Source organism: Phlebotomus argentipes, unplaced genomic scaffold (assembly GCF_947086385.1).
Source record: "Phlebotomus argentipes unplaced genomic scaffold, Phlebotomus argentipes genome assembly scaffold_4, whole genome shotgun sequence".
In the NCBI taxonomy this organism is placed as follows: Eukaryota; Metazoa; Arthropoda; class Insecta; order Diptera; family Psychodidae; genus Phlebotomus; species Phlebotomus argentipes.
In genome coordinates this window covers 9,394,957-9,419,787 of record NW_026776174.1, presented here as the reverse complement: position 1 = coordinate 9,419,787, position 24,831 = coordinate 9,394,957, and the positions used below count along the sequence as shown (strand labels likewise).

The 24,831-nt window shown below is 40.1% G+C and overlaps 1 protein-coding gene across 5 annotated transcripts in view; it reads left to right on the top strand.

Annotated features, from left to right (window-relative positions):
* Window positions 1-844: 844 nt before the first annotated feature.
* The window catches only part of LOC132258720 (homeobox protein abdominal-B-like), a 45,965-nt gene continuing 21,978 nt past the window's right edge, over window positions 845-24,831 (top strand). For 2 of the 5 annotated variants that reach the window (XM_059756168.1, XM_059756164.1), the window contains exons 1-2: window positions 16,170-16,510; window positions 17,180-17,308. The gene's annotated coding sequence lies outside the window, so the exon portion shown is untranslated. Of the gene's footprint in view, window positions 1,727-16,169; window positions 16,511-17,179; window positions 17,309-23,299; window positions 23,348-24,831 lie in introns of those variants that run through there. The other 3 variants (XM_059756165.1, XM_059756167.1, XM_059756166.1) reach the window with 3 other exon arrangements.

The following is a 24,831-nucleotide window of genomic DNA, read 5'->3' as shown; positions in this document are numbered from 1 at the left end:
ATTTTGCCCGCGAAATTGGCCAATAAGAATTCACGCGTCTTGTACGCTTGAACAGGGTGGAAAAGCCTCCCTCGGAGCCGTAAAGCTTTACTACGCAATGAGAGAAATGATGAGTGATATAAATTGATATTGGAGCTCGCAAAAGGTGTGATATTGTTTGGGTTGAAATATGAGAAGAAATTACAAACATTTAATTTAATTATTGTGCGCTTTCACTCTCGAGGGTTGTGGGGGTGAAAGTGGAATACTTTCACTTTAATCGCCTCAAATAATAATTCTATTTTGATGTGCGCTGAAAGTGAAAATTATTAACCATTATGATGGAATCGTGAGAAAATTCTCTCCATGATTTTTCCACCCGCCAAATTCTTCCGCGTTGACACTGTCAAGTGGAGCTTTTCATTGACTTTTTACCACCACCCTCACGATATGACATTGCGGAGAGTGAATGAGTTGATTTAGTGAAGTGTGCCAAGTAGTTTAATGACTTATTTTCTACAATTTCACACTATTTACAAGTCATTCGGCTTATTGTGGCACAAGCACCGGCAATTTGTCGGTTTGAGAAAACGACTCGGAGTTGTTTAAAATCCATCATTTGAGGAGAATGAGGAGCATTTTATGCCGCCACTGAGTTGTGAGAAGCCTCAAGTGTTCATAAATTGGCACCCAATATTGTTATAATAATTAATATGATGTGATAATTTGTTTATTGCTCCTCTTCTTCAGGCCGAAATTCCTCATGAGAGCATGTCTCGAAATGGGATGTGTTTTTTTCGGGTGTTAAAAGCAATTTAGTTTTATATTTATCGTTTATTTGTTTTAACTCTTGCACTCTCCTCACACCACCATCTCTGTTTCCCCGCTTTATTTCCCTTTCACACATCACTATTTCTCTCAGACAAATATTAGAATGTTTATCCATTTGTATTTATTAAATATCGTTTGCTGTATCGCCGGATTTATTCCGCTAAAATGCCACAATCGCTTCACTAAAGATTTATGAGCTTTCAAAGCTTCCGCAGGGTCGGGAGGCAGGGCCTGTCCTGCCAGGCTTCCACCCTGGGAAAACGCGCTGGGAAACTCCTTAAAAATACAGTCGCAAGGCATTGCCTGTCCCACGGGCCAGAGCGAGAGAGGAGCTGCCCGCGACAGTCTCTTGGCGGCCAAGGTGACTGAGCTTGATGACTTGGTGGCGAAACCGGGCGCAGTTGGTTGGAAGCGTTGGTCGTGAAAAGTCGCTTCTTGCCTTCCGAGAAAGTGGGCGAAGAAGCTCCCGAGAGACATCCTGGAAGAATAAATCATAATAAGCTAAAATAAAAAATTATTACCACTGAGGCGGGCGAGAATTGTTATCACAGGCGAAAGTTATTATCATCGTTTAGTTTTTAAAATACAATAACCACCACGAGACGTGTAATGAAATATGGTGAAGAAATTGTTCATAAAATATTAATTGGTTGTTTATCGTGCATCAACACTGTATTCATAGTACTGGCAATCACTTTTTATTCGCATCTCATTGACACTTTATCTGCAGACATTTCTATACACAGAAAGAGAGACAGACGCACTTTTCCGGTGAGATTGTCCTACTGACTCAGTGTGCAAAGTGAGATGAACTTTTAGTGTAATAATATATAATTTTCAAGCTGTGAGAGACTTTGTGAATATTTTCAAATGAAAAACAACGATTTAATGCACAAAATCGACGGGATTAAGCAAGGTAAGTTCTGATGTCAGAGAATTTGTATTCATTGTATGGCTTGAAGAGATATTTTCCATCAATATTAGTACAGAATTAGTCACTACTTTGCCTTGAAATCATTCATCGGTATAAAATTTATGGTGATGAGACAACTGGAAGTGCGATAAAATTATTAACATTGTATGTATGCGAAAATCGCTCTTATTCCTTGTCTTGTTACGTTTGAGGCAAAAAATTGAATCAGAGATCAACAAACTTCTAAGTTGTTAAAAAGCGGGTTGAGAAAAGAATAGGAATCCATTGAGAATTTTCCATGAGCCAACGTGAGAAAATTGCTGCGAGTCTGAACGAATGTTGGTGGCACTTTACAATGAACGTATCATAGTAACTCTGAGGAACAATAAAATCTAAACTATCTTCGAGACACTTGCCATCTCCCTCACGGTCATGATCGCATTTTATGGCATTTGTACATGAGAGTGAAATGCATCACAACTCGTCACAAATTCCTTCACACACAACCCAAAACGAGAACTGATGGACAGGCCAAATGTTTGGCCTTTAATTCCGCTAAACAACACCTTGATTTTCTTTTTTTTTGGGGAGGATGCATTGCAGAGCAGAAGGAAAGAGACCCCCATAAAGTTGCTCGTGATGTGCGATGAAAAAAAGTACATGCCACGCGAACAAATTACATCGATGGCCAAATTAAAACGCTGTAAATTTTTCCGTGTTAATAAATTTTTATGGTAGACAATTCGAGACTCGCACTATTTGTTTTTGTTTTTTTTCTGCTGGCTCTCGTTGGCCCAAGGGATAATAAAAAATTTTATGTCCTGCACTTTACATCCACACAGTCTCTCCTGTGGCACTCTCACCAGAAACTGACCTCCCGTACTCCTGGGCAATTAGCCATCATTCATATTCGGTTGAGAGCGTCAAATTACCATGCTGGATTATCTGGGATTGAGTGTGAAATTTTCCCAATGGCGATGGGGAAGTTTGAGCACTTGTGCTCGCGGAGAAAACTCATCGCAGGGAACTGAAAGTTAACGCCCAAATTGCAATGGCATCGCGCTGTTAGGCGGAGTTACGTTCCTATTGGGCTGTTGTGCTATAAAATTCAAGTGGTGGGGTGGAAGAATTGAGTTTAAGAATACACTTAGATAATCACTATAAAACATATCTAAAGTTAGGGCTTTGAACTATGACTACTAAGTTAAAACGTAGCATGTCCGATAAAAGTGCAATTGAAAATTATGGTTTTAGTACATTGGATAGGAATTTTATGGTTCGTTTATGTGTCTAGGATAAATTCACCTTTATGATTTAACACTTAGTCAAGACACATCGCAATGTAAGGTGAATATGATGTCTTGTGTGCATATACACATGAGAGTATTAGAGATTATTTTTAAAATAATCTCCTATCTCATTACTACTGATGATGCCTCTTCAAAATGTAACATGATTCTCACCATGGAGAATTTGTGGTGAAATTCCCCACCGCAATTCACCTCTATGTACATGTGAGAGGGGAAATCCCAGCGGGAGTCTTGGGTATATATGGGGAAAAGGAGTCGTGGCGAGGGTTTTTGGGCGGGACTTTGGAATTATGGCTGCCAGACTCACACAAGCCCAAATCCACCTTCGGGGAGTTCTCTCTCGTTGCTGAGAGCAGCGAAGCCCGGGACTCGAGCGTGCGCCTTCAATGGAAATTCATCGGAAAGTCGCGTCCCGGATTCGATCGATAGAGCAACCTTCCATCATGGATGCGGGTTCAATTCCCTCTGGCTCTACCCTTATCTTCCGGTCCGGGTGTGAGGCAGATCCCATTTAGGTAATTACAAAGTTGAGGAGATAAATCACCATTTAAATCTGTGGCTATATTTTTATTGTGTGCCGTTTTTTTTCTCACAAAAGAGAAAAGAAACACATAGAATCTGTATGGGAAAATGGCTTGTGGAAAATGTTGCGGCGGGAAAAGAGCCGCGATGCTCCAATAAAATTAATTAAAATAATTTATAGCTAATTTATGCCTGAAGACCGCACATCTACAAGATGGTGAAACACATTGTAAAGCAATTAAATTAATTAGCAATTATAAGAGTGCAATTATACGCTTTGAATTTCAAACGCAGTAAAAAAGGGGGGCGAGCAGAAAAAAGTTGCGGCACTACACGGAAATCGCTGTATAAATGGGGAGTTGATTGTGGAATCATCAAAATGATTTTTATATCAACATGAGAAGACATGGCGAGACATGCAAGAGAAATAATTTATGATCATATGCGTGTGCTAAAATGGTCGAATTAAACTAATTGAAAAAGCATGCAAACGCCTCCAATCAACACATTTAGTGCACATAAATAATTTTTTTGCATGAATTTACGGAAGCTATGGGGAAAATGTGTACGTGAATGAAAATCCACGGGCCGAAAAAGCTCATTCTTTCCAAATTGAATTCCTGCCAGGATATTAACAGGCTCGTAAACAGGGGGACTTAAATGAGAATGGATATTCTATGAAAATCATATTCCATTGTTGTATGTCAATTAAATTGACGAATGTATCACGCGAAATTTCACTTTATCGCCTTTTACAGCAACCCCTTCATTGGCTTTCATGCCTGGGCTTCTGATATGCCACTTTTTCATCAAGTCTGTGAGAGCTTTTTCGTGTTTGGACTGAGAAAGAATTGCTAATGGTTCGACAGGCGAGGAAACGAGGAATAAAAAACATTTTGAAGAATGAGAAGTAATTGAAAATCAACTCACGCTCCAAATGTAACGTCAAAATGGGCACAGGAAGGAGAGGAACGGGGCGTGCACGAAAGGGAGGGTGAGCAGTAAAGGGAAAGAAAAAGAAACAATTAAATTGGAGCCTTTTATAATTCCAATTATACTGAAATTTAATTAAAGCTCTAGATTGTTTCTTATCTGTCGCCTTTTCTTACCTTCTTCGCTTTTTTTTTGGTTTCGTGGAAGCAGTTCAAGGGAGTGTTTTTGCCACGACGCCGTACAAACATCTGACAAGCTATTTTTCAGTCAGATTAATTACCACTAAGAAGAAAATTGCTGCCTTACGAATTAGAGATATTGAAGGCATCTAGAAATTCTTTAGTTACAGACTATATAGTTGTTATTTAATTGTACAACAAAATAATCCAAGAGACTTTCTCTGCCTTGTCTCGCTGCCATCGAGTGTTGAAGTGAGAAATTTGCATGAAGACTGTCTGGAAGAAGTCTTTCCCTTTTTTCCAAGCAGCACTCGAGATATTGTGGGTAATTATAATGGAGAAAAAAGATACGCAATGGCTGGAATTTACATAAAATACCTCTTAAGACAGAAAATGCATCGGAGTTTGCCTCACTGGCACGCAGAGGTGCGGGGATGCAATCTTCCCACTGAATGGTCAAGGTTTCTGATCCTTGAGTTCACTTTCAAGGTTTCCAACACTTATTGCCCCTTTTTCTGCCATCAAATACACACAGGAAGCCCACACATTCCGACGAATGCTTGCCTGTCCTCGCTTCGTGATCCAATAAGACGACACTCCAGACATAGAATTATTCAAAATTTCCAGAAGAGACGAAGACGGCAAAAACGCAGACTTTGTTTGTCGACCGAATGTGCAAAAAAGCTTTGTGAGAATGACTTTCGAGGAAGGTTTCACTTTCCTGCACGGCAAGGATTTTTATAAAGACTGTTTCTCTTAGTTTCAAGCCTGTCTTGAGGAGTTTAGGTCGGTTTCATCTTGTTTCACTGAAGTGTTTGTGTGGAAGATGATAAAGACCGGCGGTTTCTGTTGTCGTGCAAAAGTAAAATATTCTCGGTATATCATTTAATAATTCATATTTTATTAATCTCCCGAATTGGGCGATTCTGAGGCTCATAAAATCGCTGACAATTGACTGGGTGTTGGTCGAGAAGTTGCGAGCCTCGCCTAAGAGATTTCACAAAGAAGTGACTGTGTGACTTTGCCAAATTAATATCGCATATCTCAGCCTCTCTCTCTCTCTTTCTCTCTTTGGCCACTTTCACGATCATCTTCGACCGTTATTTCCCATTTCTTCACGGGAAACTCATGGCGAGATCACGCAATGAAATATGAGATGATTCTCCTCAGCTAAAATGCGGTGCAATGACATAAATAAGGGGGTAAATGCATCCATTATTGAGTGAGAGAATTTCATGTGAATTATTGCAATTGCAATTTTTCGTCGAGCAAACTTCCACAATAGAGGCGTTTTATTTGCCATGGAGACAAAGCCGCAGTTGGGAAAATAGACGGAGAGATGCGGACAAGAGAATAAATCATGTTGGCTGCAATTTCATCCTTACCAATTGTACAGGGGATGAGAAAATGCCAAGATGTTTGATAAGGATGAAGAAAAATATTGCAATATTTCATGCACGGCAGGAAATTGAGGGGCGAAATTCTGAAGGGAATTTGAAGCGAAAAATGAGGGTCCATCATGTTCCTCAGAAGCTATTAAGTCAAAGCCGCAAAGCTTGATAATCCAGAGCTGATGCATTTATGTTTTCCTCGTGACACCTTTCACTGTGAAAATTCACCAATTTCCTCCGCAGCATCCGCAATTTTAATCTCACTCGTAAAATTCTCCGGAGCTTATATGACTAGAAAATCCCCCGGGCAATTGAGCGAAGGATATACAGAGAAAGTAGACGAACATTTCTAATTAAGTTAATTCCCGGAAGTGCGCGCAAGACAGTGAAATTGCATTTTGGGGAATGAGATAGAGCCAAGTTGCCTCAAGACATGACAGATAAAGTTAAATGAAATGCAATTAGTGCCTCAGAGACTCCTCGCAAGCGCCACGGGGTGGTTTCTGCTCACACCCTCTTTCATTTATTTGCAAGCCCGGGCAACATTTGCGAGGGAGTTTTATTGCGGGGCCAAAAGTGCTTCTCTATGGCAGGGGCTTCTGGTAACGCATACATTTATCATTTGCCGACGGGGGTTGAAGCGAGAGATAGACTTTTATTGCCTTTCCCCCGATGTTTTCGGGCATGGAGCTTTCCACGGGGGGACCACAACCCTCGTCAATTGAGATGTGAGTTTGAGAAAGTTTTCGGAGGGTGAACACACAGCACAAAATTTTCCTTTTAAGTCGCTTCCCCCCAGACCATCAGCAGTTCTATTTTGGGGCCAATGGAGAGACGGATATTGCACGACTGTGTGTGATTTATGGGGGATTTTCATGCCAAACAATTTCTACGGATTTTCATCTCACACCCATTTAATCCCTCGCCAGGGAAAATCCTTCCATTTTGGGGGTGGCTTCGAGGGTGAATTCTAGTTTTTATGGGGCGGAAAAGATACTTTAGGGAGCGCCACCCACTATATATTTGGATATGCTCTGCAAAATTCACAATCCTTCGTCCCTTTTTGCGGGAGTGGAGAGAATTTCGCAGTGGAGGCGCCTGGTGAGAGCTTTCTCCGTCTGAATTCTGCAGAGAACATTGACGAGAGTGGCATAAAATGCTCGTGGCGTTGCAAAAAATCGAAAAATCTGTCAATGAACTTGATCGGGAGGAATTTCCATAAAAGACGATGGAATAACAGCGAATGTGGAGTGAGTGAAGAAAATCCAATTGCAATAAAACATTTCGGAGGACGACAGAAGAATAAAATGCGGACATCAAGTTACATATTATACAAAAATATGCAAATTTCACGAGAGTGAGGGGGGCTTTGTGCAGAAATGAGGGAGGCGGGTGGGCTTCGCCGTGTGCCCTTAAGGGTGGGCACGCGAGGAGAGGAGCTGAAGAGGAGAAAAATACGATCGTCATAAAAAGTACGAGATGGAAAACGAAATTTTTATAGTAATCTTTTTGTGTTTGTGCGCGGGAGGAAAAGCTTAAATAAATCCATGGCACGGAAAAAGTTCATCTATATTCAAAAAGCACTTTCGCGCAGAAATGAATTACATCTGACGGGGGATGAAAATGACGATGGAGCCTTTTTACGATGCGCAAGAGGGATGAATTGAAGTGTGAAAATTTTAATAAGTTATGAATTTTCGAGCATGCGATCTCCTGAATTTTTTTTTAACAGACTGCGTCACTTGAAAATTTGAATATTTAATTAAAATTCCTTCTCTATGCACTCAATTGTACTGATGTGAGCTCTCTGAATATCTAATCATCTTGGGAAATTACTTCTCTCGCTCTTTCCATTCGGCACTCCATCTCCTCTCGATTGTACGATAAGAATTTTGGACAAATAGCGGCTGAGAAATAAATTTCTTATAATGAGATTCAAAAATTTGTTCCACCATCTCGTATTCTTCACATGATTTACAGCTCTTGTGGTGGAAGAGGAGAGGAGAATAATATCATGATGTGGATTGTTTCATCAATTAGAAACAGAAGTCATGATGCTTTGGAGGCGCACAAAAGTCCACTTTAATATTATGCAACAAGAAAAACACTAGGAGATAAATAATCTCCCAGTGACTTTGGATTATTTGACTCGAAACTGAATAAATCGTAAATATCAATGTATCCTCAAAGCACCTTGAGCGTAGTAGCCTTCATTTCATGCATTAATTCTCTGTCCCTCTCCACACTGTTTCCATAAGTGGAAAGAAAATGAAAGATGGTGTGGATGAAATGCGTGGAAAACGAATGAAATAAGATTAGGAAAACAGCCCTATTGGCTGCTGAAATGAAGCAAGTTGTAAAAAGAGATTGAAAAATTCATGTCTTATCGCAGAGACAATTACAATTTTATGGTGTTGTTGTCGCTATACAATAAAATTCATATTCACATGGTACACGATATTACAGATATGCTAGCATTCAAATTATGCCTATTTTGAGAGATTTTTCCGTATACAATGCGCTCTACGCACATTTCACCCCCCGAAAAATCCCTTCCGTCACGCGTTTCCTCTCAATTTTTCCTCCGGACAAAAATAAGACAATAAAATAGAAATTTTACCAATTCACTCCAGAATTTATATCGTCTTATTTTTTCAACACTTTCCGGGGTTGACACGCGGCCAAGAGTCAAATGGAAAACGAGTTTTCTGTGTCAGATTCTCAACTTGCATTTGTAATGTTGGGAATATCAAGCGACAGAGCAGAAGAACAAGTTCCTGAAACAGAATTTAATGACAATCATGACATATTCATAACTCATTTGCTCCATCTCGGCACTTTTTGATGGAATAGAGCAACTTTTATTGGATGAAAATGTCACAAGTGGGCTGTATTTCAACCCCATTTACCTTCTCTGTCCATGGGGTCGAGACAAGGGAGCATGTTTTAATGCTACACACCGCGAGAATATCATTTGAATACGTATATCATGATAGGGCTCTAATGGAAAGTTCCCCCTCTTGTTGTCGAGTCACAAGATAAAAATGTACAGAAAAATATTTCGTGGATATATTTTATGGAGCAATGCCAAGGTAAATTTATATATTTTTCCTAATTAGACCCACCTTTCCCGCGGAGGTACGCCGCAAGTGAAATCCACGAAAACTCCATGCTGTGAGATCCTAATCAGGCACTCACATTTCTTGGGGAATTCTCCGTGCATGATAGAAGGCAATTATTCAAGGCAAAAGAAGGAGGGAACATGGACTGAAGTTCCTCCTTGCATATCATTTATTCCGAAAATGGAGAGTCTCACGTACATAATATTATATTTTGTGGATGTAAGAGACTGTCAAGCTATTGACTTCTTAATTAGGACTATTTGGATGGTGTGCTGGGAAGGAGAGATAGACCGGGGGTTAATAAAAGAAGATTTATTTCCTGAGCGTCCAACGAATCATTCACAGAAGTTTTAATGGTGATTACGAGTTGTTTGTGAGTGTCTTCTATCGATTAATGCTAATCCACTGGAAATCGTCTCGAATTTCCTGCTGTTTTCGGGAAGTTTTCCTTGAAGCATTCCTTTAAATGTCTGTCATACATAAAATTTTCCACTGTCTGAGAACCATTTCTGGCATTCTCAAGATCACTCCAGTGAGCGATAAGTGGCGAAAAAAGCCCCAATCTCTTGCCATAATGCTCTCTGGTGAAGATGTGGAAGGAAAAAGAAAATATTTAACATCATAATTAAGTTGGATGTGTTATGAAAGTAACATCCTTGCCAGCGTCTTTTATGATTTTCTCTCGTGGCGGAGCCAGAAGAGAGTGAAAAAAGTTTTAGTACAATAAATAACCAATAAAATAAACATTGTATTGGATTTATGTGGTTGTTCTCGAGAGTCTGTAAAATAAATTGCACACAATAAAATAATTTATGTTATAGGGCATGAGACTAATTAATTGAATGCATTTATATAGCGCGTATTACACACATTATTGTGCCAATTGATTCATCCCACTCATAATGTGTGAGAGCCTCCTTTTCGGGACGTGATTGCTAGTCCCTCTCAAGTGTTCTATTTCGAGAACGATGACGCCTCGTGATTATGTTGGAGACGGTTTTGGCGCATAAAACTTTCGTGATAAGCCCTGATAAGGGAGCCTCATTTTTTCTGCAAACAACCATCTTTTATGGGTGCTCCTTTTGCGACTGACTTTTATTTCTTTGCGACCAGGGACGGGAGAGAAAAATTTGCAAAAGGAAAAATCGTGACAATGGAGAATTAAAGGCCAGAAAACACACTCGCACAATACATTTTCGTGACTTCGGAAAGAGAGGAAAAAATAGGAAAAATGGAGAATAAGAACGTCAATATTTGTTTCGTGCAAACACAGAACCGCAAATTGAGGTGAAAAATGAGGGAAAAGAGGCAAGAAATAGGAGACTGGTGATAAGGGAGTCGCTTTTTGCGTGATGGCTGGACGTTTTTCTTCAGACATCGTTAAAAGTGACTTCACCTGCTTCCAGACTCGCAGGTCACAAGAAAAGTTCTGTACAATAAAAAAGAGGATTTTTACTGGCTGCGCAAGAGTGACACAAATAATTTTAATTTTTGCCTTATCCATATTTTTGTCTTGATTCTTGTTTTCTGGGTTTTTGTCTTCTTCACATCTGAAGCAGGTGTTCGCGTGCAGAAACTCTTGCTCGTGGACATTTTCATGTGAACTACAACTTTTTTCTGAGAAGTCTATCCCGAAAGAGATAGAGGAGAAAAATGGGAAAAGTTTTAACTGTTTGAACAAATATGACCAAAAAGTATTTATTGTCGGCTATAAAATATTTAATGAAGTTTTATTTAAGCATCGATATAGACACATCGTAACATGCTCATCAATGTCTTGTCTTCAAATCACTCTCAAGCCATGATTACATAAGAGAGTATAGAGGAGTTTTGCCTTATGGCCACCTCTTAAATCCATATTTAACGATTATGGCCAATAATTTGATGACACACTATTAAGAAATTAGTAGTGACGGAGAGGAACTCAGGTGACCCCAGAGATCTTTCTCTGCTCAATTACATTTGAGCCTCTGGGCAACAAATCAGTACTGACTGGATGGGAGATCAGCCAAAATAGTGTGATAGAGGCGCATCTTCCTTACTCGCCAGAAGGTGAGAAATTCCACGTACAGCGCGAGAGAGAAAATTGGCAGGAAGAGGAAGAAGGGTTAAATTTGCAATTGGTTTCGCCTCAAGTGTGGCTGCGAGTGAACTTTTCTCAACATATTCTAACAATCCTCCGCGAGGTGGAAGATAAATCAAATGCCACTTTGAGAGATTCCACAGGAAGTTGTCAAGATTTCCCAGTGTGAAAAGAAATTTGCTTGGAATGTCTTGAAGCTGCAAAGATATTGGTTTTCACGCGAAATTTATATTCACGAGTAAATGGAAGAATCGCTGATAAGGAATTGCCGCGGGAGATTGCAAACACCACATCCAAAGTTCAGTGGCTCTGCTGAGCTGCCAAAAGTTCACCAAAGTGTAATTTATAGCGCGGAATATTAAAAGAAAAAAAAATAATGAGAATTTGTGCACATCGGACGACTTTTCTCCAACAATATCCTTCAGTTGGATCTCAATAAAATGCCTAAAATATGTGATTATTCGGACAGGGAAACATCGGAATAAAATTAACCCACGTGAAATTAATCCACGAAATTTCTTTTTCGGCTAATTTATCGCCTGTCCTGTCACATTTTTCACTTATTTTATTTTCCAATTTCCATTTAAGTGCACGAGGGGCATTTTTCACGTCACACCATCCAGAATGGTTTCTCAGTCTCTTTGACATTCTTCCGACGCTGGATGACGCTTTCGCAAAAGCTCTCAGTCCGAAAAGTGTTCTGGACGATTATAGGGAATTTGATAGCACGCGGAGAGGACAACTAAAATGCAAAGAGCATAACTCTTAATTATGTTATTCTTCTCCCAAAAGCCAATCAGTTGACTTTCAATATTTATGAGGTGGTATATTCTATGATTAGTGAGGAGAGTTCATAAAGGAAAAAAATCAAATGGAGACATCAATGTTTAATAAAAATGATCGTTAAATTTTTATGTTTGTTAACAGTATTATGTACCCGGCGTTTACACATAAATGCGTACAAATAACGCCGAAAGTCTCTCTTCAGGTCCCTTCTTCCCACTTCCTCAGTCATTGCGAAAAAATATACGGAAAATTATTCACGGAGGTAATTAATTTTCCTTCCTGCGACCACTCTTCTGAGCAATTTGGAGACATTTCCGTGCGCTCAAGTAAACAGAGCACTACCGCAAGAGTGCTCTAAAATTGAAGATCAACTGAGTTGGAGTCTGCTAAAATGCTGAGGCTCGAGAGATCAAAGACATGCCTTCGGAGTCTTGAATTTCATATATCGAGAGACAGAGAGAGAGAAGCGAATATTTTCGTCATGGGAAGTGGTTTCATTAAGTGGCCACCAAAGACGCAATGCCTCCTTGCCACTGACTCTGTTCCATCCTCCGGAGCCACAGCGATCGACATTTTCCAATTATTTATGCAAAAATGTCAACTGAAGCACATCAAAGTTGCGAGAAGATCCTCCCGATGGCATATTGGCTTTAACCGTTCCAATCTGATTTTTATGTTGCTCCGTGGCATGCATAAATGAATTTCTAATGAACGTAAAAATGGGTGCCTTTATTTGAGGCGAGCGCGAGGAAGGCGAAAAGAAACTTTTCGATACACGCGAGTGGAAAGATTGATGTCATAAAATGGTGGAAAATAAATTTTTGCTATAAAATTGAATGAGGAAAAAATGTGATATATCAATCTTCTCTCTAATTCCCTTTTTTTTCTTCTCACCGCACCAAATTATTTGTTTTCATAGTTATCACACTGTTCTCAGTGCTGTGCGGCTCTCTTGGGCTGCCAATGGGGATCTTATCCAATCAATTTTCACGCCATTTTAATCCATCTGTCGAAAAAGAATTAAGTATGGCCGACATTCTCACCAGCGCCGCTTTCGCTAGAGTTGTTATGTTTCTAGAGACGATTTGCTGGTTGATTTTGTTTGTTTTAGAAATTGTGCGAGTATATTTAAACTATATGGGACTCTGTTCAACTCTGCAATTTGATGTGGTGGGCTGAGAAGATGATTCGAGGTTTATTTTTGAGACTCTCTGTGGAGAGATCTCTATCACCGCGGGGAAAAATTAATTGGCTCCCTCATGTTCTCTGCAATGAGCATAAATTAGGAGTCACGTATGGAGGTAGGAATGGGTCCGAGGGAAAAGTATAGGTTTTGATCTCAAAATTCGATGAGTAGTGGATTCTTTTCTGCAGTTGCCGATGATGGAATCCTCATTAAATATTTCTGTTTGTAGCAAAGAGTGGGCATTGCAGCAAGTGGAGCTTGCTTGCGGAGGCAAATTGTGGCCTTTTTGCAGCTCTTCTATATAATATACTTCAATAATTAACTTAATTGTTTTAATAGAAATTCTTTCTCAGCGAAACGTTCCGAATCACTTGAAAAATCTCACTCATCGCAGACACGGAATTCATTTTTGCCTCCATCATTCGCGTTGTCCAAAAGAAAAATTGTTGTTTTCTTGTTTTTGTGGCGGGGAAAAAAGGGAGGTGAAGTGAACAAAAAAAAACTCTCTCGAAACAACTAACACGCGAAATTTAGCTTAATTAATTTTTTGAAATTGATTGCTGACCATGTTAAGCTGTAACGTGGAGGCAAAAGGCGGGAGTTTCTTCAGCACTGTCTTTTGGGTGCGTTTAATTAACGCTGCCTCTTGTTTTTTCGATGTTTGACCAAATGAGAAAACACGTGAGACAGAGACAAAAATGCCATGACAATATATAGGAAAAAAGTTAATGACTGTAGAAATTTTCAGTTGTCCGAGTGGTTATTGTGTGTCTCTCTTTTTTTTTTTTTATTAATTATTGTGTTTCAAATCATTTTTATGAGTTCAAAATTCAGTACAGTCACAAAAGATCTACCCCTCCATAGCTCACGTGTTCGGCTAATGAAACATTTCCATAATTAATAGTTTAAAAATTAATTTGACTTTAATTAATGCCTTTTTATTGCAAAATGTTGCAGCCAGCCAACATGGCTGAAAAGAGTGAAAATAAATAACATCCGATTAACCTTCACCGCACATTAAATTCCTCATTCTGAGGTGATTTTATGGCATTGCACTCTGTGCTGTTTATAAGAAGGCGATCCGATGCTTTCATATAAATCAAAACCACTTTTCAACTCACTCCTATCGATGTTCTTCCCCGTAACAATACCATTCACTTCTTCGTCGCAGTTTTTTCCTGCTCGCCAAACCACAAGTAAAAAGTTCACCCACCTTGTAGTCCTCGTAACTCTCACCAAACCCAATTGGGTGGCTGAGAGAGTCAAGTTTTCATAAAGCTCTTTTTCTCAGAAGACTGCGTGCTTCTCTGTGTAATCAACAGCTATTTTAATTGAAGCAGAAAGTCAAGAAATTCTCAGCATTTTTCACCATCCGCAGCGACATTTCTGTATATTATCTTTCATTTCGTTTTGCTCTGCTTCTCAGCCAAAGGCGTCTTCCAACACATTTACCTCAGGTGAAAAATTCAATCTGTACCATCGATGCCTCGGAAACTGGTTAAACGAGAAATCTCAGGCTTAATTTATGTACATGAAAAAATACAAACCTCCAAGCTTGTCATCTTCAACCATTTTTTACTCTTTTCTCCATCCTCTCATCTTCCTCCGGCAAATTGAAGTCTTCCTCCGACTGGAGAATGGATTCCATTGGATGGACGATGTAGATTAAATTGGGAAGAGGTTTTGAAGTGTGCAAAGGATTAGCGTTTGACAATAGACAGCTGTAAATTGAAAAAATGAGTGAGCTGAAAAATCTCTCATAAGATTTTCGATCGAAGAGTTAATAAAATATAGCATGGATGGAGTATGACCAATTATGTTCAAATGACTAAGGTTTATATGAGTAGTTTAACTTTTAAATATAGCAGTATTATTCTTTTATGAAGTACCATTTTAACACGTCGTAAAGGCATAAAAGAATGGATAGGAGTGCAGGGATATTAGCCTCAATAAAGTTTCGGGTGCAAAACTACCCATTTTCTCGGCTGAATTTACTGCGTTTTCACACCGAAAAAAAGGTAGGCAATCGATTGTCCAGAATCATAGGGAAGTTCTTGTAAATTAGGCAAAAAGCTCGATTGTGGAATGTGTGTCTCGTCGATGTGATGATTGAGGAGCATGTAAAATAAAAGAAGCCAACCTCAGGATGTCAATAAAGTGCCATTTAATGGCCATGACACAATAATAAAGCAATCGCAGCACAAACATCGATCACTTTTCACATAAATCAAATTACTCTTGGCGATATTCTTTGCCTCTCGCGTGTGTAGGAGTGAAGACTTTTTCTGGAGCCGCCAAGACAGAGGATCTTTGGAAGGGCTGCGAATGGAGACACCTTTTCTGGTGGAGCTGTAAAAGATACTTGATGCTCTTTTTATTTAATCGGTCTCGGGGAGCATCTCTCAGTACATCATCTCGGGTGGTTTTATTGTGTGGCAAAGAAGTGGGCAAACGGTTGCAATTTCCTATATAATTTTTATTTGGTGTGCTTTATCTCAAATGCCCGCCAGAAGCTTGGCTTGCTGGCGTGTGTGGGGACAACTGGTGGACACGCCACCCAAAAATGGGTGGCCGAAAGCTCTGCCTCGCGGAGCGCCGGGAATCCAGTCATTGCCATCGTTTGGGCTGCCATTTGCCGTGTATATGTCGGGTGAGGTTGTATGAAAGTCCCCCACATCGCGCCAGAGATTGCCTGTCCCTCTCCAGCGCCCGGCTGCTCTCGTGCGCTCCATCTCCGTCCCGCCAACCGTCCAAAAGTGCTCTATGTAGGTATATAGCCATTTCTCACAAACACACCCAATCACTCCACTATGTGTCAGCGTCAGAAGCCACCATCGAGATGTAGAGAGACTCGGGGTACATAAGAGGAGTCGCCATCGTGTGCACGTTTTGATGTTTTATTTCAGAAATCTCTCACAATGGATTTTTAGTACCGCCGTATAAGTTGTTAGGGAAACATGCATTTTAGCTGTTTTCATTATTATGTTATTTTCTGAAGGAGACACAGTCACAAAAAATCCACTGCTCGCCTCTAGTGACACTTCAATTAATACCTTATTATTGTCCAATTCACCTGGTGATGTGATTGACTTTTGATTGATTTCTGTGGGCATTTTCACTCCACAGAGTCCAGTGAAATTTTCCGTCAAGCCGGCGAAGAGTCAGTGTGAAGGACGTGAAGTCAGTGTTACAGTGAAAATTAATTTCCACTCTCCAACTTAATTGTACTTTTAATTAAACAAGAGTGATTTACAGAAAAAAAGTCCTCATCAGAAGTATAAGAAGACTTTTACATCCCATCGTTAAAATCTGCCAAAGTGTTATGTGTATTTCAGCTTTCTTGCGACGAAGAAACACCCCCAAAAGATATACTTTGAGTTAATTTCCACTCAGTGCTGGTGCGAAAAAGGCACCACTGAGATGCACTTTGACTGCAAAAGCTCCAGCGCGCGGATTTTCGAGTGGGGTGGCTGGAAGAAAAGAGAGTTATGTGCTTTTTAATGCACCAATTTTATATCGTGATTATATTTTTTTGATGGGGCTCCCACACTAAAAAGGAGCTCATAAATCAGCAGATAAACAAACGATATAAAATCGCACAGCATTAATGTATTTATGTGGTGTCAATGTTTGTTATTTTGCACTTGATTTTTTCCTTCTTACTCTTGGGTGCGTGTTTTTATCACGCTCAGTTAAGAACTTCTTCGCGATGGCAAACAAATCGAGGCTCCATTTACTCATTCAATGATGTTGTTTAGTGATGATTTCTAGAATACCGAAGAAAAGAGTGAAATACACAAACATTTTTTACAAGATTTTCACGCTGTGGAGGATCTCAGTAAATCATCTCCACATTTGGGAGAAAACATGCATTGATAAATAAATCAACAGTTTAACTAATGCATAACTTCTCAATCTATTTATTTTTCGGCCTTCTCATGAAGGGAGGAAAGCGGCAGATATAAACAAGGATTCCATCAAAATAAATAAAGCAATAAAATAAGATTGATATTGAGTGATAAAAATCAATTATATGAATGACTGAAATGTGTTATTCTGGATTTAGATAATATGTGAGTATTAAATCCTCTTTGCAATTATTCACACATTTCTTACATCCCCTGGAAAATTAAGGATATTCTATTGCTGAAAGATAAATTCCATCGTCCATAAAGGGAGATTTAAGTGGCTGCATAAAGTGACGTAATTTTTCAACACCTCCCTTTTTTCAATATGAGCGATTTAATAAAATGAATTCAAGACGAGAATGAAAGAATCTCTCTCTCTCTCCGTGGCGCCTTTCTCCCTGCGGGGCTGGAAAAAAATGCGATGAAAGGGAGGAAAAGGTATTAAAACGAACACACCTTTTGCGCTCACTGCACACCCTTCTCTAATTCCGGAGAAAACATTTTCCTCAGTGAAAGACATAAAATTTATTATTAGATTGAGAAAGAGAAAATTTCCTCCCTTTTTCCTACCCTCGTCGTGCCATTCTCATTGGCCTTTTGCCATCCCCTCACACGACCCTTCTTCGATTTCATGGCTCCCTTTCTTCTCCTTCTCTACCCTTTCTATGTATGAAATGCCACCAAGAAAAACTCCGACGCTCCCTCGCCTAATTGATTTTTTTACGGTTAGATTTGACCCTATGAAAAATTAGGAAAATGTCTTTTTTCTCCACTCTAACCATATGTATTAACGACACGAGATCTAGAATGGTTGAAAATGCTTCTAAATTGAAAGCAAACTCTTTTTGTGTGGCGACAGCCGTAAAATATTGCGTCTTGAGGTCAAAATGCACTGTTGGAATGCTCAATAGAGTCGATGCAAATGTGAAACTGCCTTTATCCATGCAAATTAGCTACACTTTTGATTTTTCAAGGCACTGCGTTGCATTATGGCGGCAAAAAAAATTGGAGCAATTGCCGAAGGCTGAGCCTCTTTGTCGAGAGAGGATTTCTTGTGGCCGGCAGAAAGGAAATCGTGTGGAAAAAATGGGTTAAGAACGTCGCCCTCAAGGTGACACCGCATGTCAAAACTCACAAAATTATTATTTTATTGTGACCCCAATTTAGAGACTAAGGAGACTTTTGGACAAAAAAAAGTGTTTCTTTGTCGAATTATTGAGAAAATATGGTTCACAAATTAAATGAATAGTCAAATGCTGGCCCATAAAAATACCTTATTTATGACTCTCTTTGCTCATGCCTTCCACCCCAATGACACGCATATATGAAACTATGAGTTGATTGACAAAGGCGCATAAAGTGCATCTCTGAGCTTTCGCGTCCCCCCAGTTTTTCGGTATTGTGCACGCGAATGGGCCGAAAGAGGCCACCGAATGCGATAATTGGCAGAGACGAGGCATTATGGGGATATTATGGTGCTGAGAAATGCCCATCATTGTGATATGTGCACAAAATGTTAGCACGAGGAAGAGTGTTGGCAGAAGAAGGTGGTAGAAGGTAGCATCGGTCATAAATCTATAAACACTCAATAAACTTCCTTTTATTGTTATGGCTTCAATAAATTCATTACTGGTGTACAAATATGTGCATAAATGGTGGGCATGAATGAGGAGAGGATGGCTCGGAAGGAGTCTCACGATTAAAAGGGGTTGCTATTGAATTGACAGTATGGGAAAAAATGCCTTCATTTTCTCATGATTATTCCACATTTTATAGCACTCGGCTTTGACCTCCGACCAGGATGATTTCCTTCGTGCTTTCAAGATTTGTGTGACTTTGTGTATGGAAGAAGTCTGCCATTTTGTATCCCTCAGTAATTTATTCTGCATAAATTTCGTGCGGGCAATTTTTCCATAAATAATAAGCTGAGCCATCGCGGCGTTTGGCATATAAATTACAACGTATATGGGGATAATCACTGCACAAGATCGAGGAGAGTGTAATCTCCAAATGTATGGGCACATTCATTATCCCTCGGGCGAACCGCGAGGAGGAAGTCAAACAACCATGATTCCTGCTCACAGCGCACTCGTGACTGCGCCAATGGGAAGAGCGCCTGTGGCCGCCATGCTGGATCAATAACTTCCCACCAGATCCGCTCCGTGCTGAAGGAAGGCTCTCCTGGCGCCGGCTCTGTGGAAAAACCATCAGAGCCACGGGGGTGGAAAAACGCCCCACTGGAAAATCGAATGATTTACAGCTGGCAGACTATTTTGAGAAGTCACAGCACGAATTCTCGCAATTTTTATTGATGGGGCAGATTCTGGAAATAATTCAAGAAAAGCCAACATTAGGGTGTGAGTTTTCCTTCCTCTTTTATATGTTATTTGCCGAGAAGAAAACATTTTGGGGAATGACGGGAATTTTTACATTTCGAGTGAAATTTCAATATCAACTCAATTAAATTTGTAGAAAGTCAGTTATTTCTATGTCTACGAATCCTGATTAATTCAATATGCAGAGAAATAAAACAGCGCAACAAGGGCAATTCTCGTAACTCACATTCTTCGAGTGAGTGTAACAAGAACCATTGGCAATTCCCTCTGCAGTTGAGGCATTTACTCAGCATTTGTTAGCTATGAAACTGATCCGTTGCAATGAAATTACGAGTGTGATATACTTTCTAAGCGAAAGAGTCAATTATTGCCCATATTTTGACATCTCTGTTATATGAGATTTTCGCTGAGTGACCGACAGAATGTGATTCCAATGGAATACTTCACTGAAAATTCAATCTCTCAACTTCTCAGCTTGATTTATGACTCAGTGGAATTTGAATTTTGCACAACATTGTCTTGGGCAAGACGAGGAGCCGAGCTGCTCCACGGAGGGTGGGACGATGGGGAAATAATTGAGATGGGACGGCAGAGCCCAGGAGAGTGGAAGAGTATAATTCATTGGGGAGTCAGAGAAGAGACCCTAAGAATAAATTGGATGGTGCTCCCATCAAAATGAAATAGATACGAGGCCCAAATACCAAATACACTCTGCCCGCGCTCCATGATGTTCGGGCGCACGGAGTGGAATGGAATGGTTGGATGTATTTTACATGAAAAGTTCGGTTTATTTATGGCGATCATAAAGTAGCAGACAACATCTCTTATGTACCAAGCTTCACAAATAAATAAAGTGTACAACACGTACATTATATACTATTCATATAATTTTATCTGAAACTCAACTTATGTGGAGCCACGAGAGATGCGGACTTCTTTCTCTCTTCGACGATATATTTCACGTTTTTATCTTGGCGGAAGGGACGGAAGAGATGTATCGAGCAAAGAGGATGAATCTCTTGAGGAGATGAAAACATCAAAGTCATTAAATTATCTCTCATCCACTTGACGAGACTTTTCAATTGGGGATAATCTCTAGTTTGCCCACGATGGTGGCGAAGAATTAAAATCTTTCCCGTTTGGAATTGAGTTCCGGTGGAGAAGAGAAGCAGTGCGACAGCTTTTCGACGCTGAAACGGGTCGATGGAGGCGCCGGGTGTGAAGCATATGCATAGCGATGGAGGCGCCCGGTGATTGGAAGCTCTCTCACTGAAAGTGCGCCATTAAAATCGAATATAATTAATTGTTTTATAGTGGCGCGGGGCTTTTTTCTCCTCTTCCCTCCACACATTCCAGTATTGTTTTCATTTCTTACGCTAATTTGTTAAAAATCAAACTCTAAAATTGACGAGTGAGTAATTTAATTCTCATAAAAAGTTTAACACCCTCCCGTTAAATGGGATCGCATTGCTGTTATATGCGGTTCTTGTTGGTTTTCTAAGTAGCCTCATATTATTTATATATGTGTGTAATGTATAAGTTTATTGCAACATATAAAGATATATCTGTTTTTCTTGTTATGATCGTTTCAGATATAGACACAAAATTGTTTATTGCCAAGCATTTTAATTTATTGCTCGCCCCGCGCATACAATTCCCATTCATTTGCCTTCTCCTTGTCATTCTATGGTCGCCTGACAGCTCCCGCGTACGCTCTTGCATTGCCCAATTGCAAATTGCAAATTTGGCCGGAAAAACCGGCGTTCGGGTCATTTCCACGGGGAATTGGTTTCGCTCCCGCAACAAATGTGAGCCGCGCTGGGGGACAATAAATGTGTCTCCGTGATTGGGAAATTGGCAGAAATTCCATCAGTGCCACGGCACATTCCTCAGACGGAGACACAAAAGCAATTTAGTTGAATTTTTCATGCACAGTCAGCCATTGACGTGGCAATATTTTCACCAATAAATTACACATACGATGAAAGCAAATAAATTCAGCCGGTTATTGGCCAATAATCATAATTGTCCCATTATTGCTAACGGACGACCCTGGATGGGAGCCAGAAAAAACCGCGAAATTATTGATGATGAATTAATTTTACGGCTTAGACCTATTCGCAATGTGGGTGAAAAGGAGCAAATTGCCGTTAAACCTTGAGGAATCGTTCGGGGGTGTCTTTTGGCCGACTCTAGAGTGGGACGTCCTTAATAACTGCACGCTGGATGAGAGAGAAAGTAACAGTTGAGAGGTTTTTCAGCCAGACCACGAGTCGCTGTGAATGAATTCCATGCAACCTTCTCTCAATTGGCAAACCCCTAGACCAGAAGACACACCCCTCATCATCCAGGGGTGTGCATACATAGCGGAGAAAGTCGGTCCATTTCGAAAATGCTTTCACTAGATGTCACTGAAATGGTGGGCAGCTTTTATGGTTCCACAAGTACCAGTGCTTTATCTCAGCGAGTGTCTGTGGCCGAAAGAAAATGTTTCAAAATTTAATTGGGTCGTTATGTTGACTACACTCTGCGTGTTTTTTCCACCGGCGAGGCTCTCCTTACATTTTAGTACGTTGTTAGATTGTTGCAATTAACTTTATGAAGACATCTCGGTCATTTACGCGCGAGTAAAGCCAAGTGCGAGTAGTTGGGAAAAAGCTTCGCGCGAGTGTGTGTCTTGCCTTACCTACAGAGATGCAGATGGCTCTAATGTGGCCGATTTGCATGCTACTGGAAGTGTGTGCTTGGTAAAATATGATGAAATTGTAATGAGCACTTTTAGCAGCTATTAAATTATTTATTACCTCTTGTTGGGTGTTATTTTTGCCTGACTCTTGTAGACAATACAACCACCGGTGGGCATTGTCGTGCCGGGTTTCCTCGGCCGATGAAAAAATTTGCTCTTAGCATGTCAATTTTCGGGGGGGAAAATGGATAGCCTAATTGGCTTCAGGTGTGTGTGGAAAAATTTTGAGCCTCATCAATACCAATTACAGTGAAAGCTCATTAAAGCTGTGGAGGTCAAAGAGGAACTTCTCAAGATACCACATCATCAATTTCCCCACACTCTGCGCTTATCTCAAAGAAAATTCTGGGGCGATGCGGAGGAAAAAACACACACCCAAGAGAGCCCAGAGAAGGAGAATCAAAATAGAATTATGTGTGACAAAGGACACTGTGGAGGAGGACGAAAAAACATAGAGAAGAAGGAGACAGAGACAAAATAACAAATGAAATGGTACAGAGTCAGCACTATTATTAGTTTCAGGAAAGTCGTATAATCTGGGGATCTATATAATCAGTTTCTCCTCTTGTCGCTCCTATTTTATTTACTCACTCTCGTTGCGTCTCCTTCACAATTGGTCTGGGGTCAGGGGAGGGGCGGAGAGCAAGGAGAGAAAAAAAAATATGAGGATGAAGAATAATACAGTGCCAGAGGGGGAGGAAGCTCAGAATCTCTCTTGAGATTCTCAAGAAGCACCGCAAGACAGAGAAAAAACGACTTGGAAGATGAACAAATAAAAAATCAAGAGATATTCTCAAGGAGACAGAGAAGTTCTTTTTATTATTATTTTGTCCATCAAGCAACATTTCATATTATATTTATTCAATGTGGATACGACACAGAGGAGGCGGAATATGGACTGGAGAGATGAAAAATTACCCAGTAAAGTGGACACAATCCTCTGGCTTTTTCCATTCAAGCCATGCGAAGCAAAATCTCCGTCCATTTCATTTTCCATGCCCACATTATATTTTTCCTCGTTGTATAATTTTCCAATTTATGAAGTTTTCTCTTCTCGCTTCTTCCATGGAAAAGACGACCAATGGAAAAACATGCCGAGAGTGTGGGAGAGAAGAAGGAAAAGTGAGCTCATTCAATTTATTTTATTCTAACACACTTGCGACTCGACTTTATATCTATCCGTCACCATATATTCACCCAGATTTAAAATAAAATGATGAAAATTTTACGATTTTCTGATGGGGATCAGTGCGCTGCAAAAATGCCACGTTGAGAAATTTAAATTGAACCCGCGCCGAGGGGAAGAAAAAACCTCCATCTACGAATCCATTTATAGGAGCGATGAAAGGGAAACAAAATAGCATGAGGCGACATAAATTGAAATCACTCTGTCTAAATTGCACTCATTGACGATTTTTCTCCATTTCTTATTTCCACCTTCTGGCATGAATGCGTCACATATTCAGTGAGAATTTTCTAATAAACCACAGAGGATGTGAGAGGGAGGGATTCTCAAGAGTTACTCTTGCTCAATGGCTTTATTATAGCTTTTGAATCGAAATTGAGGGGAGTAACACGCGAAAGATCGTACAGTCGTATGAGCACGGTGTAATTAATCAACTAATCATTAATTATGTATATCAAGTGGAGACGCCTGGTAGACGCCGATTATGCATTGGGCATAAATCACTTTTGTGGTGATTTACAAGAAAAAATTATATTTACTACGCGTAGAAAAATCTTTCATGCGCAATTTTAATAAAGTGCTATTTAAATCTTCACGCAGCCTTGCGTGAGACCAAGTTGAGCCAGAGTCTGACGTTTATTTCTGCCTCTAAATTAAATAATTTGCATTAATGATGAGCACAAAGATTGAGAATCACTCATCTGCCGCGCAAAATATGCAATTCTCATGCGCAAAATTCGTTGCAAAATCTCCAAAATTTGGCAACTTTCAGTGGAGCATCTCTGGTGGAGTTGGGGGGACCTCTTTAATGGCATTTGATGTTAACACACATCAAAAGGCACATATTTTTCTCGTCGTGCCATCGTAAAACAATGTAGTGGCACTTTGTGTTGATTGCATATTGTTTTGACAACATATTTCCAACTCTGTCTCTCGCTCATGCATGTCGATCGGCTCCCCTTTTGTGGACCTCTCCCCCTGTGTCCCCACCAAGACGCCAAACTACCATTCGTCCTGTCACGTTGAGTTATTTTGTGCTTGAAATTGCAAATGGAATTTTCATATCCTTTCACGGAGTGAAAGAGAGGATGGAATAAATCAATTTCCACCCAACGAGAAAAATTCTCCCCCGGCGAGCTGAAAGAGGGGATGAAAAATAAATAGAAAAAAGTCTCTTTCTGTTTGCATGGAAAATATCCCACCCACGACATCAGTGAATTGACTATGAGGAGGAATTTCTCCCTCACGCGCTGTGGAGCTTTTCCAGGGCCTGCCGGGCATGTTTGCCAAGGGTGGCCCCATCGGTGGGTGTGCATTTATGTATAAATTATGTGAGAGACGATGAGGGTGGAAAGCGAAACTTTCGTATTATTTTCTTTTCCTATTTTTTCCGGCACATTTTCGAGCTTTTCCCCACCTC